General features: G+C 43.5%; 1 long non-coding RNA gene across 1 annotated transcript; it reads left to right on the top strand.

Moving 5' to 3' along the window:
* The first annotated feature begins 8,633 nt into the window (after positions 1-8,633).
* Positions 8,634-11,459, top strand: LOC306743402. The gene is made up of 3 exons (XR_013771082.1): positions 8,634-8,735; positions 9,944-10,012; positions 11,285-11,459. It is a non-coding gene; the product is annotated as an uncharacterized lncRNA (long non-coding RNA).
* The last annotated feature ends 543 nt before the right edge of the window (positions 11,460-12,002 follow it).

The raw sequence follows: 12,002 nt of genomic DNA, 5'->3' as shown, positions 1-12,002 counted from the left end.
GTCTGTCTCCAGGTTCTCTCGGCACCAGAAGGCTGAAGGGAGGGCTGTGCAGCGTCGTCCCTGCAACAGCTGTTGCCGTCCAGGACGGCTCCTCCTCTGAGGGCATGCAGGACAGCCGGCGGGTTCAGGACCACGCTGGACTCTCTACCGGGAATCTGCAGATGTGAAGTGCAGAGGTGAGTCACAGAGCGAGTCGTGATCCAAACGTCACTGAGAAGCGTTTCCTGTTGTCATCCAACGAGGCTTCGTCCCTCTCCACGGCTACAGCATGTGGCTCAGGAGAGCCCGCATTACTTCAAAGGGCTCCAGCAGAAGAAGAAGAAGGCAGCCGACTCGACTTCTGCTGCACCAACCTCAACAGCCGCCTCCTCCGACTCCAGGGCCTCCTCGTCTTCCTCGTCTTCCTCGGGGCCTTCACATGCCAAACGTTCTCAGAGGTACGTGGTCTTCATCCAGGAGACCAGCTGCTCTGTGGGTCTCTCGTGGTTCAGATGAACTCAGTCCTGATGGGTCTCTGTGTTACAGATTTCTCCTCAGACAAAACGGAGATGATGGAAGCAGCTGCTGAACTGCAGCTTTCCCCTCCTTCAGGTGAAACAATCCTGTGTCATGTGTCTCTATTGCATTTAACAGGAGGCACAAAGAAAAGCATGAACTGAGTAGCTCCTCCTGCTCCTCCTGCTCCTCCTCCTCCTCCTGCTTCTCCTGCTGCTCCTGCTCCTGCTGCTCCTGCTCTTCCTGCTCCTCCTGCTCCTCCTGCTCCTGCTCCTGCTGCTCCTGCTCTTCCTGTTCCTCCTGCTCCTCCTGCTCCTCCTGCTCCTGCTCCTCCTGCTCCTCCTCCTGCTCCTGCTGCTCCTGCTCTTCCTGCTCCTCCTGTTCCTCCTCCTCCTGCTCCTCCTGCTCCTCCAGCTCCTGCTCCTCCTCCTCCTGCTCCTCCTGCTGCTCCTGCTCCTCCTGCTCTTCCAGCTCCAGCTTCTCCTGCTCCTCCTCCTCCTGCTCCTCCTGCTCCTCCAGCTCCTCCTCCTCCTGCTCCTCCTCCTCCTGCTCCTGCTGCTCCTGCTCTTCCTGCTCCTCCTGTTCCTCCTCCTCCTGCTCCTCCTGCTCCTCCAGCTCCTGCTCCTCCTCCTCCTGCTCCTCCTGCTGCTCCTGCTCCTCCTGCTCTTCCAGCTCCAGCTTCTCCTGCTCCTCCTCCTCCTGCTCCTCCTGCTCCTCCAGCTCCTCCTCCTCCTGCTCCTCCTCCTCCTGCTCCTGCTGCTCCTGCTCTTCCTGCTCCTCCTGTTCCTCCTCCTCCTGCTCCTCCTGCTCCTCCAGCTCCTGCTCCTCCTCCTCCTGCTCCTCCTGCTGCTCCTGCTCCTCCTGCTCTTCCAGCTCCAGCTTCTCCTGCTCCTCCTCCTCCAGCTCCTCCTGCTCCTCCTGCTCCTGCTGCTCCTGCTCTTCCTGCTCCTCCTGTTCCTCCTCCTCCTGCTCCTCCTGCTCCTCCTCCTCCTGCTCCTCCTGCTGCTCCTGCTCCTCCTGCTCTTCCAGCTCCTGCTTCTCCTGCTCCTCCTCCTCCTGCTCCTCCTCCTCCTGCTCCTCCTGCTGCTCCTGCTCCTCCTGCTCTTCCAGCTCCTGCTTCTCCTGCTCCTCCTCCTCCTGCTCCTCCTGCTCCTGCTCCTCCAGCTCCTCCTCCTCCTGCTCCTCCTCCTCCTGCTCTTCCAGCTCCTCCTGCTCCTCCTGCTCCTCCAGCTCCTGCTGTTCCGGTTCAGAAGAGACGACCAGCTGAGGTCAGTGCTCTGATAGAATCTAAAGACATATTGCAGATGTGATATAGTAAGTTGTGTTGTCTGTTAGAGTAAATTTAACTGGGGTCTTTAAGTTAGTGGGGTGGACAAAAATAAATAAATGCTGCCATGTTTGAGTTTGTGAGTCATGTTTTCCGCGTGCGTGAGGCAGCTGTGTGTCGGTGTGGCCTTCAGGGCCCATTGGACTAACTAGGAAAACAACATTTCCATCGCTTCGCCTCTCTGTCACATTCTTTTAAGCGTCTCTTTTTAAAGAATATAAACGGAACAGTTTACTGTCAAATCCTCTCTCTGCTCGTGAGGTGGTGTTGAGACGCCGCGAGGACAAGACTGAACTACAAGTAGGTGACTCTGTAGATGCCTGTTCAATATACTACTAACGTCAATGCATACTTGATAACACGCTCTCGTTGTCAGTCTGGTATTTAAGTCATACGTCGCTATCTGGTGTCAAGTCGACTTGAGACCCGTTCACTCTTCATACAGCGGGTCAGTGAAACGTGCAGACGTGTTTCCACCCAGCTCGACCGCCGCAGTCAGCTGTGGGAAAGTGTGATCCGCTCAGATTAACTTGTGATAAAACACTGTGCTGTCTGACATCGCTAATGTTTTATATTCAAGACTACGGTCATGCATCTCTACCATCATAACGATATTCTACCCTGTGCAGCACGCATTGGTCCAGATTCAACATGACTGCTAACTGTCATCATGTTGGATAAAGGCCTTCAGTGAATCACACAGGAGTTGGCGTGTCTTTTGAAACATTGTGACGGAGCGGCTTTCTGCAGCATTCATTTAGGATTGCGACAGATTATCAGTTATCCATCTTCATCACGAAAATATCACTTGTTTACTGGCGACAAAAATACAATATAAAATGATGGTTCTGTCAAGAGTCGAACGCTATAACCTTTTAACCATTTCTTATTTTCAATATGTTTTTTGTTTTTCATTTAACTATCCGGTTGAGTGTGTGAATTTGATCTTAATTAGTCATTTTTATTTCGTGGTATTTCCTCAATCTGTTTCTGCGGTAATGACCTCTCACGCGTCTTCTTCTGCGCTCCCAGGCTTCCGTAGTCCCGTTTACTCCTCACAATTAGATATTATGCATTGCTGAAGGTAAATTGTGTGGAAAATGATGTCGCACTATTTGGTTATATTCTCCAAAAATGTAACCGGTTCTGTTACACGCGGTTATGGTCGCTAATACGATCACGGTGTGCAGCTGTTGCGTGTCATTTAGACCGTGAACATGAATGTTTTGTGGCTTTTTGATTGAGCCTCGTGGCCGTTTGCATTACATCGGGCCGCCATTACATAGTTATATTTTCTCAGTGTAATTCTGTTATTTTTCGTGTTTAGGAAGCGGATGTGCAGAAGAGTGAGAGACCAGAAACCAATGTGTTTTATTTTCGCCTCCAGGTATGTGTTTTCCTTTTTTGAATGTTATAATTTTCGCCACTAGCTCTTGCAGTTGCTTATTTTGTCCACTTGGTGTTGCTGTTTCCCCTTGTATATTACAATTCATGGTTTTTGAAATAATGGTTATAATTTAAGTTTAATGTACATGTTAAAGTCTAAGACGATGATGCTGTGCATTGCTGAGGGAAGCGGATGTGCAGAGAGAGACCAGAAGACAATGTGTGTGTTTTATTGGGTTAGGGTTAGGGTTAGGGTTAGAAAAAAATTAACTGATTAATCGCATAATGCGCCAAATTCAATAATGAAGTAAATACTAGTGTATTGCACGCTTTTATTTTAAAGTAATGTTATCAGAACAATATAGCAGGCACTCTGGAGCAACAGCAAGTTAACAACAGTATATAAATCAAAAATATATGCTAGGTAAGAAAAAAAAGATGTATTTTATTTTTGTGATATGACTGGTCATTCAATTAAATATTGTATTTATTTTCAGATGTTATAGACTATTTTATTCCAATGTAAAACAGCTTAATATCATGCTGAAGAAGAAACATTTGTCTTTTATCAGGAAACAACAAACAGTCTGTTCAGTAGTAAGGGTCCCTGTGAGGGACAAGCCCCTCCTTCTTTTGTCATGTTCAGTAGTAAGGGTACCTGTGAGGGACAAGCCCCTCCTTCTTTTGTCATGTTCAGTAGTGAGGGTCCCTGTGAGGGACAAGCCACTCCTTCTTTTGTCATGTTCAGTAGTAAGGGTCCCTGTGAGGGACAAGCCCCTCCTTCTTTTGTCATGTTCAGTAGTAAGGGTACCTGTGAGGGACAAGCCACTCCTTCTTTTGTCATGTTCAGTAGTAAGGGTCCCTGTGAGGGACAAGCCCCTCCTTCTTTTGTCATGTTCAGTAGTAAGGGTCCCTGTGAGGGACAAGCCACTCCTTCTTTTGTCATCTTCAGTAGTAAGGGTCCCTGTGAGGGACAAGCCACTCCTTCTTTTGTCATGTTCAGTTTGTTGCTTACCTTTTTTTAAAGATGTATGTTAAAGAACAGAAATTGATTAACTTCATACAAAAGCAGTTGTTCAGTTGTTCTTACTCGGTGAGAAAAGTCCAGTCTGTGTTGTCTTGAACAAGAGCATGAAGTCTGGTTGAATGAGGTGGAGATGTGAAAGACAGCTGACGGGTATCTCAGCAGCGCGATTGATGTTCACTCTGGACGCGGAGAGCGAGGCTCCTGTGACTCCGGCTTGCTTGTTATGCTTTGTGACTCTTTTGCGGTGTCATTATTATTAATGTTTATACAAGCAATGTGTAGAAGATTTTTTTTTTTTTTTACAAGAGCACAGTGTAAAATAATTTCAGTTGAAAGCATTATGTTTAGAAAAATGGCAAAAGTATCAATTGAATTAAAGTAAAAGTTATTTGTAGGCAGACCAGGTCCATTAAAATAATATATTTGCTCTAAGTCAATGTAATTATTGATGCATTCACTTCATCACTTTTATGTTGCTGCTGTTAAAGGTGGATTTAATTTGAACTACTTTAATTATGTATTACTTGATAATAAATAATTATTCATTAGTTGATTTATATTTTGTATTAAGAATTAGAATCTTAAAAGTAGCCTAATTAATATTGTCAAATAAATGTAGTGATGTTAAAAATACAACATTTCCGTTATAGATGTATAAAATGAAAATACTCCAGTAAAGTACAAGCAACTCAAACTAATCCAAAGTGCTGAAGTAGCCTAGTATTTTTAATTGTAGGGTAAAGGAAAACATGCATGACAAACATTCCCATTTCCTCAATTCCAAAGTCGACCAATTTCTTCCATATTTTGAATTTGCACACTGCTCTCGCTGTCTCCTGATCTTGTATGGGTGAACTGCTGGTCCCAGATCAGTGCATTCTGTTTTCACATGTGGTTCTGTCCCCACCTTCACCAGATCAGTGCGGTGCGTCTGCCTCGAGAGCCCAGCAACCAGAGAGGCTGAAGGGCTTTGGTTATGCTGAGTTTGATGATGTGGACTCTCTCCTGAGGTGAGAAGATGCAACAGTAACCTGGTTTTATATTGGTTGCTTTTTTATTTAACTACAGGGTTCTTACGGTCATGGAAAACCTGGTAAAAGTCCTTGAAAATAAATTAAATCCCAAACGTTTTGGAAAAGTCATGGAAATGTGTTATATTCCTGTGTTCATGATGTTCATTTACGCTGAGTTTGAAATAATTAATATGCTTTTAAAAGAAAGACTCAAAATATAAGCAGGCATACACACAGGCATCGATATAAATGTTTATTCATTTAATCAAACTATTGTCTCATTCATTTGTGTCATTTAAGGTTTACTGTATGCTTTTGAATTCTCATTTTTTGTATAAATACTACATTTTCTCACTTTTTCATGTATACACCCAGATGTCACTAAATGTTTGGTCATGGAAATCCATTGGTCAAAATGTATATGAGCCCTGTTGAGTTCTCTTTGGAAAACTGCTTACATATTTGTGAAGCAAGTACCAAACACTGACGCTGTACCTTCATTTATGTAAAATGAAACCATTTCACTGATTTGATCCTCTCAGGCGTGCAGGAATGATTGCTGATCGGCTGCAGGTCTCACCGTTTGTATTCCGCAGGATATTGAACTTCATTAAGGATGAGTATGGAAATCCACCTATTATCATCACAGAAGTTATTCATAGTGGCTACCACTGAAAAATACCTCAACCAGGTGCTTTAGAGTATCAAACCACAACTTGCATCGTATGTTTTAAGAGAGACCATTGACAATATCTCATGTAATGTATCTCTGAGAAATGATTTGAAGTGGATTGGATCATAGCAGTCTTGCCGTTTTCACAGAATAATTGTCATGTTCAAACCAAGATACTGAATATCTTGTACTTAAGAATCTCAAGTGTATTTCCAATCCTAAAGGTTCATTTTCTCCTCCTTGCTCACTTGCTAGTTAACGTGGATATCCGGGGTCACACAGCATGTCCCTGATGGACAACCTAGAGTGGCCACACGATTTGGGCTTTTCTGCGTCAATCACTCGGACCCCAAATTGCCTCGAGTGGCCGAGACTTCTGTTACGCTCTACTCCACCATCATCAACTGCAAAGGATTCCAGACCCCATGCATGCTTTAACACCGGGCCTGAAGGTAAATTGATGCATTGATACAACCAGTAGCTTTTTTTTAAAGCTCACCAATTAAAATGTAATTTGTGCAAAAACCCAAGTAAAAGAAAACAATAAGTTGTATGAGGGATAAACCCTATACACTGTATATACAGAGGGCAAATAATCTCCTAAAATGCAGCAAGGCCGAGATCCTCCTCGTGGCACTGCAGCGTCAGTCAGGTGTCGGGACAGTGGCGAGCAAACGGCACTCGTTCGACAAGTCAAGAAGCCCAAGCTGAGTGGGTGGAGTAGGGCTGCGCGATTATGGCCAAAATCCTAATCCCGATTATTCATCAATATTGAGATCACGATTATTTATCACGATGATTCGTTAATTTTAGGGACAACATCTTTTTATTCCGCTTTCACGTTTAAATGAACACTGCTCCCACTTCCATTGTTGTGCTACATTCTGGGCTAATCTACAAATATTTGCATCAGACTGGTCCTTATCACTGTGCATCTCGTGGAAGAAAAATATAAATAAAATAGTATAAACACTTTTTACACTAAATTAAATCAACAGAGCACTGCTTTCACTTCCATGTTGTGCTACATTCTAGCTAATGTACACGTCTTTGCATCAAAATAAAACTTGTACTGTGACATCCCTTTTTATTTCTAGGGCTGCAACTAACGATTATTTTCATAATCGACTAATCTATCGACTATTTTTTCGATTAGTCGTCTAATCTAATCACTATTTCCAATTAAAATGTTGGAATTTGAACTTCAAATGTATTTGAGTAACAAAATCGCAATCAAGCCTCTGAAAGTGCAAAATAACTGACATTCAAAGTCCAAAAGTAAAAAAAAAAAAGAGTCCATCCTACCCGACAATTAAAGTTTAAGGGTTTAAAAGTAAATCAAAATGACTTATTGCAGTCCCTTGTATTGCTGCTCCCTCCTTCAGGGCAACACAATTTACACACGTTTTAAATGAGCAGGGGGCCCACACTTTTTAAAAGCTACTTTTAAAATGACCAAGTCAAAGATGTCTACCTAAATTAATGATGATACATGTATATATTTATTAGTAGTAGCTGCTGGTGGAACGATGTTCATGTGGGAAAAGGCTGACTCGCATAAATAAACTCTGACAGACACTGACAAACCACGGCGCTGCAGCTTTGAGGACAGATGTTGCATTAACTGAGCTGATCATATCAACCACGGTCAAGCTCATTCAACAGATCGGTTAAAAATGCCAAGTCTAGCAGCCACTGATGGTCATTGAGTTGGTTGTATTCTGCATGTTTGACTACATGAGAAACTCCTTTATCTCTGGACAGAGCTCTAGAATAATTTTTTTTAAATGGCATGCGATCTACCTCTGCCGACGTATTGGGCACCCCTGATGTAGTGCATTGCAATGCCGAATGAAAATTACCGGTAGCTCTAAATCTTTTCAATTACAAACGATGCGTCGAAAAAATACGCGTCAACTAATCGTTGCAGCCCTTTTTATTTCACCCTGACGTTTTTCATACAGTGCAGGTAATGCCTGTTTGGAGAAATAATTGCGTGAGGGGATCCCGCATCTCTTGTCTAGTGTCTTGACCTTTTTTTTTTTTAAAGCCTTCACTGCTCACAGTATTTATTGGACACATGTCAGTGTGTCTTTGGGAGGTGGATGGATACGCTGCCGCGCTATGCAGGGTCGCTGTTATGGTTTTCTGGGTTGACGTTGGACATGGGCGGAGATACGTTAGCTTTAGCCTTAATGCATTCGTTGTACTGTGTTTTGTGGTGATTTTTCAGGTGGTTGATCAAGTTAGTTGTGTTGCTATGCGGCGCAGACACAACTCTAACGCACTCTGGGCACATGATTTGTTCTCGGTTAACATCGCTTGCCCTAAATCCCAAAAGCTTCGAGTCAATAGATTATGAACCTTTTCGAGGGACTAGCTTGTCGCCTTCGGCTCCTGACATTTTATTTACCTTTCACACGACACTTGTCTGTTCTGTTGTTTGTCTCTTTCTACTCTTCTACTAATACCGGAGTCGACTGCAGACGGAACTTTTTTTGAGGCTGCCGCTGCAGGGTGTGACACCTCCCATCTCGTTCTGCCTGGTGTTTGGCTGACTGTTAGTTGAGGAAGCGCTTGATTTGATATGTAGCAGAGCACGCATTTTAAACGTCAATATCACTGACTGCCAAGGGGGAGCCGCATAATTGTGTTTCTCTTGAACAGGTCTGCACACCCAGACCCGATCTTACAGACACCCCCCTTCCGAATGCAGATTTCGAGCTGTATGTGGACGGTTCAGCATCTCACTCGCCAGACGGAGAGAGTTGGTTGGGTTTGCTGTAGTTTCATCATATGACACTCTGTGCAGCGGTAAGTTGGCATCACACTTTTCTGCTCAAGCTGCGTTCACACCAAACGCGTTGCGAATGTTACTCGTGCCTGAAAGGGCGCGTGGCTTATCTCCGTAAAAACAGTTTCCATTTCCGCCATCCACCATGGAAATAACCACTAGTTCTGTTAAATACTTGCTGTGTAAATTCCACACACGTGGGAACATCAAACTCCATGGTGTCTGGGTTCATAACATTAACCGTAGACCCACAACAGCGTCTGAATGACGGCCTCTTCCAGCGCTACTTCAGGCGGACCAGCAGCAGTTTGATTCAGCGACGGCGGTGATGACGGGCGTTGGAAAATTTCAACTCTCACGAATTCGCGCTGCGTCATTTGTGCCGCCCGGCGGAAAATTTGCTTTTCCGCAACCTCGCGCGTCTGTGCATTGGCTTTGCATGTAATCTACTCGCGCGTCAAATTTGCAACGTGTTTGGTGTGGACGCAGCATTACAGAAGCCTGTAAGCTCGCTGCCGACAAAACGGTTAACAGTTACACAGATTCTCGCTACGCTGTTGGTGTAGTGCAGGAGTGCCCACACTTTTTTGGCTCGTGAGCTACTTATAAAATGACCAAGTCAAAAAGATCTACCTACATTAATAATGTATATGTGTGTGTGTTTATGAACCCTTATGACACGATGCAATTCTGTACATTTTTGGTCATTACATTTTACTCTGATGACTTGCACTGAATGGAAAGAGCAGGGTTGCAGAGTCCGGACAGTAGCTGCTGGTAGCCAGCCTCAGGCAGACCAAATGGTCATCAATCATGGTGGAACGGTGTTTGGACTTAATATTTTTCATGTGGGAAAAGGACGACTTTGACACCCTGTAGAACATCCTTGGGGCGACTGTGGCTAAATGGTTAGCATGCCTGTCTTTTCAATCAGAGGGTTGGTGGTTCGCGCCCCCGGCTCTGCTAGTCCATGTCGCTGTGCCCTTGAGCAAGACACTTAACCTCTATTTGCTCCCTGTTGCTGTGTCTACGGTGTATAGAGAGCAAAAATGTAAGTCGCTTTGGATAAAAGCGTCAGCTAAATGTAATGTAGAATCACAGAGGCCTTGTTGACATCTTCTGGAAAGCCCATTACTCACTGACTTTGCTAGAAGCCATACTGATCCCTAAAACTATCTGTTTATGAAATGTGAGGCTCACACTAACACTTCTGATCCCATTTCAACAGGTGATGCTGCTGCGGCTTGAAGAGAGGCTTATTTGGGTTCCTCTTTCCAGCTCATAACACTTATGCTAGGTGGGCCTTCAGAAATATCTTTCACTTATGATGTTAACGTATTGCCAGCCATCGGCTCCCCCAGAGTGAAGGGTTGGGCCTCATCTGGTGCAGTTTAAAAAATGATGTCAGACAATTGCCAAGTGCTCTCTTCCAACTGTTAGGCTAAATTAGCTCACAGCAGAGATAACTTTTAACTTTTAACTTTTTAACAGTTTTTAGTAACGCTACACTAAAAGACAGCAAATTATCAGTGATATAACATGGAAGGAGATTAAATCTTCATACTTGGGTAACTGTCCAAAGCAGGTTGGAGGCTGATTGGCTGACGCAACTATGACTCGCGCATTTTTTTCGGAAGAGTTGGGATATTTCAACTCGCGCTCTGTTCGCGCCGTGTCCTTCGCTCTGTTCGCCCCGCGTTAAACGTGCTATTTGCGGCGCCTCAAATGAGTCTATTGCGGCGCCCGGCGGAAAATGTGCGCCACGTTTGGTGTGAACACGGCATGAGCATGTTGCGTTATAAAGATTTTGGTAGACAAACACTAGACGTCATTCCTCCAACAGACTTTTACGGTCCAAAGAATCACACTTTCACTGATTGCTTTGAATCACTGGACACAAGTTAGGCAGTAAATAAACTGATAAATAAAGGCTACATGGAACACAACAGTGCTGTAATACAACGTCACAATAAAGGGCTGAATTCAGTCTTTACTAATTATTAGGCCTACTTTAAGTCGTAGGTAATCAACTTAGTGAATGCCAACGTGTTCATGTTTTTTTTCACTTGACACTGACAAGTGGTTATGCCGAAATGTTATGTTTGTTTTTTTAAATAAAAGTCGAATAACATCTCCACCTGTCCTCTCCTTATAGGTGTCAGTCGGTGCCACGAGCTGCCAGTGGCAATTCTATTTTTGCAAATCTTATAGAATGTGTCTAAAACTCTGAACTATTTTTCTGGCTCAGATCTCTTAACCGTTTGTGGCGAAAGAGCTCTGTTCATTCAATTGAATTATTCCATGTATCTGTTTTAATAAAGGCTTAAAGACATTTCAGTATTTCACTTCACATTCGCACAAGTTTAATTTCCATAACACCGAAGGAGTGCTGTTCGCTTCCCGCTGTCCTGACTGACACGTGCCGAAAATGTCGCTCTTTCTTTCATGGAAACAACATTCAGTGATGGTATATTTAGATTTAGTGTGGATCAGGTTTTCTGTTCCCACATTTAAGATGTGAGAAAGTGTGTTTAGATTTACTGTCTATATTAATGTGTCTTTTCTACAGCAACGAGTGCGGCCATCACCCCCACTCCCCCTAACAACACTGATTCCTGCGAACGAAGCTCTCTACAAATGATGCTGAGACCAGATTCACCACCTCATTTGTTCTGCAGTTTTAATGTTAGCTAATACATTTTACATGCTGTCATTGATGCTGCAGTAAAACTAGTGATGTATTGTATGGCTAAATGTGATGTACAGTTCTTTTTATAAATATAAAAACTGTTTGTGTTCCTGATATATTGTTTGAGTATTTCCTTTAGCAATTTGTGTTAATGGTGTCTGTGAAATGCAAAGTCAATAATATGAAAGCTTAATTCCAAGGTAAATTAACTAAATGAACATTTAGGATTGTGTGATAATCTCTGAATGATGGAGGGATCTCAAAAAGAGAATTTAGATATTTGCTGTAGCCTCAAAGTCAAGATTGTGGAGCTATGAGCAAAGACTATAACCCCTTCAGCACTTACACATTTGTAAGTCGTCATTAATGTGATAAACTCGTATAAAAGAATATTTTTTAACATCCAAATCATTCTGTTTTGTTGAAAATTTCTTATCAGGATCAGTTTGAGTAATTCCTTGGAAATAGTCCGCATTATAATATACTGTTACTTTAATTAGACTCTGGTAGGTGGCAACTTATTAACTGTTCCATGAATGAAGTTGTTCAAATGCATCGTTAGGACATGTCTTTTGTATGAGATGCTGCTGGAGTTTCT

This window comes from Taurulus bubalis (assembly GCF_910589615.1).
Source record: "Taurulus bubalis genome assembly, chromosome: 11".
In the NCBI taxonomy this organism is placed as follows: Eukaryota; Metazoa; Chordata; class Actinopteri; order Perciformes; family Cottidae; genus Taurulus; species Taurulus bubalis.
The sequence above is the reverse complement of the archived record's forward strand: the minus strand, read 5'-3'. Positions and strand labels throughout refer to the sequence as shown.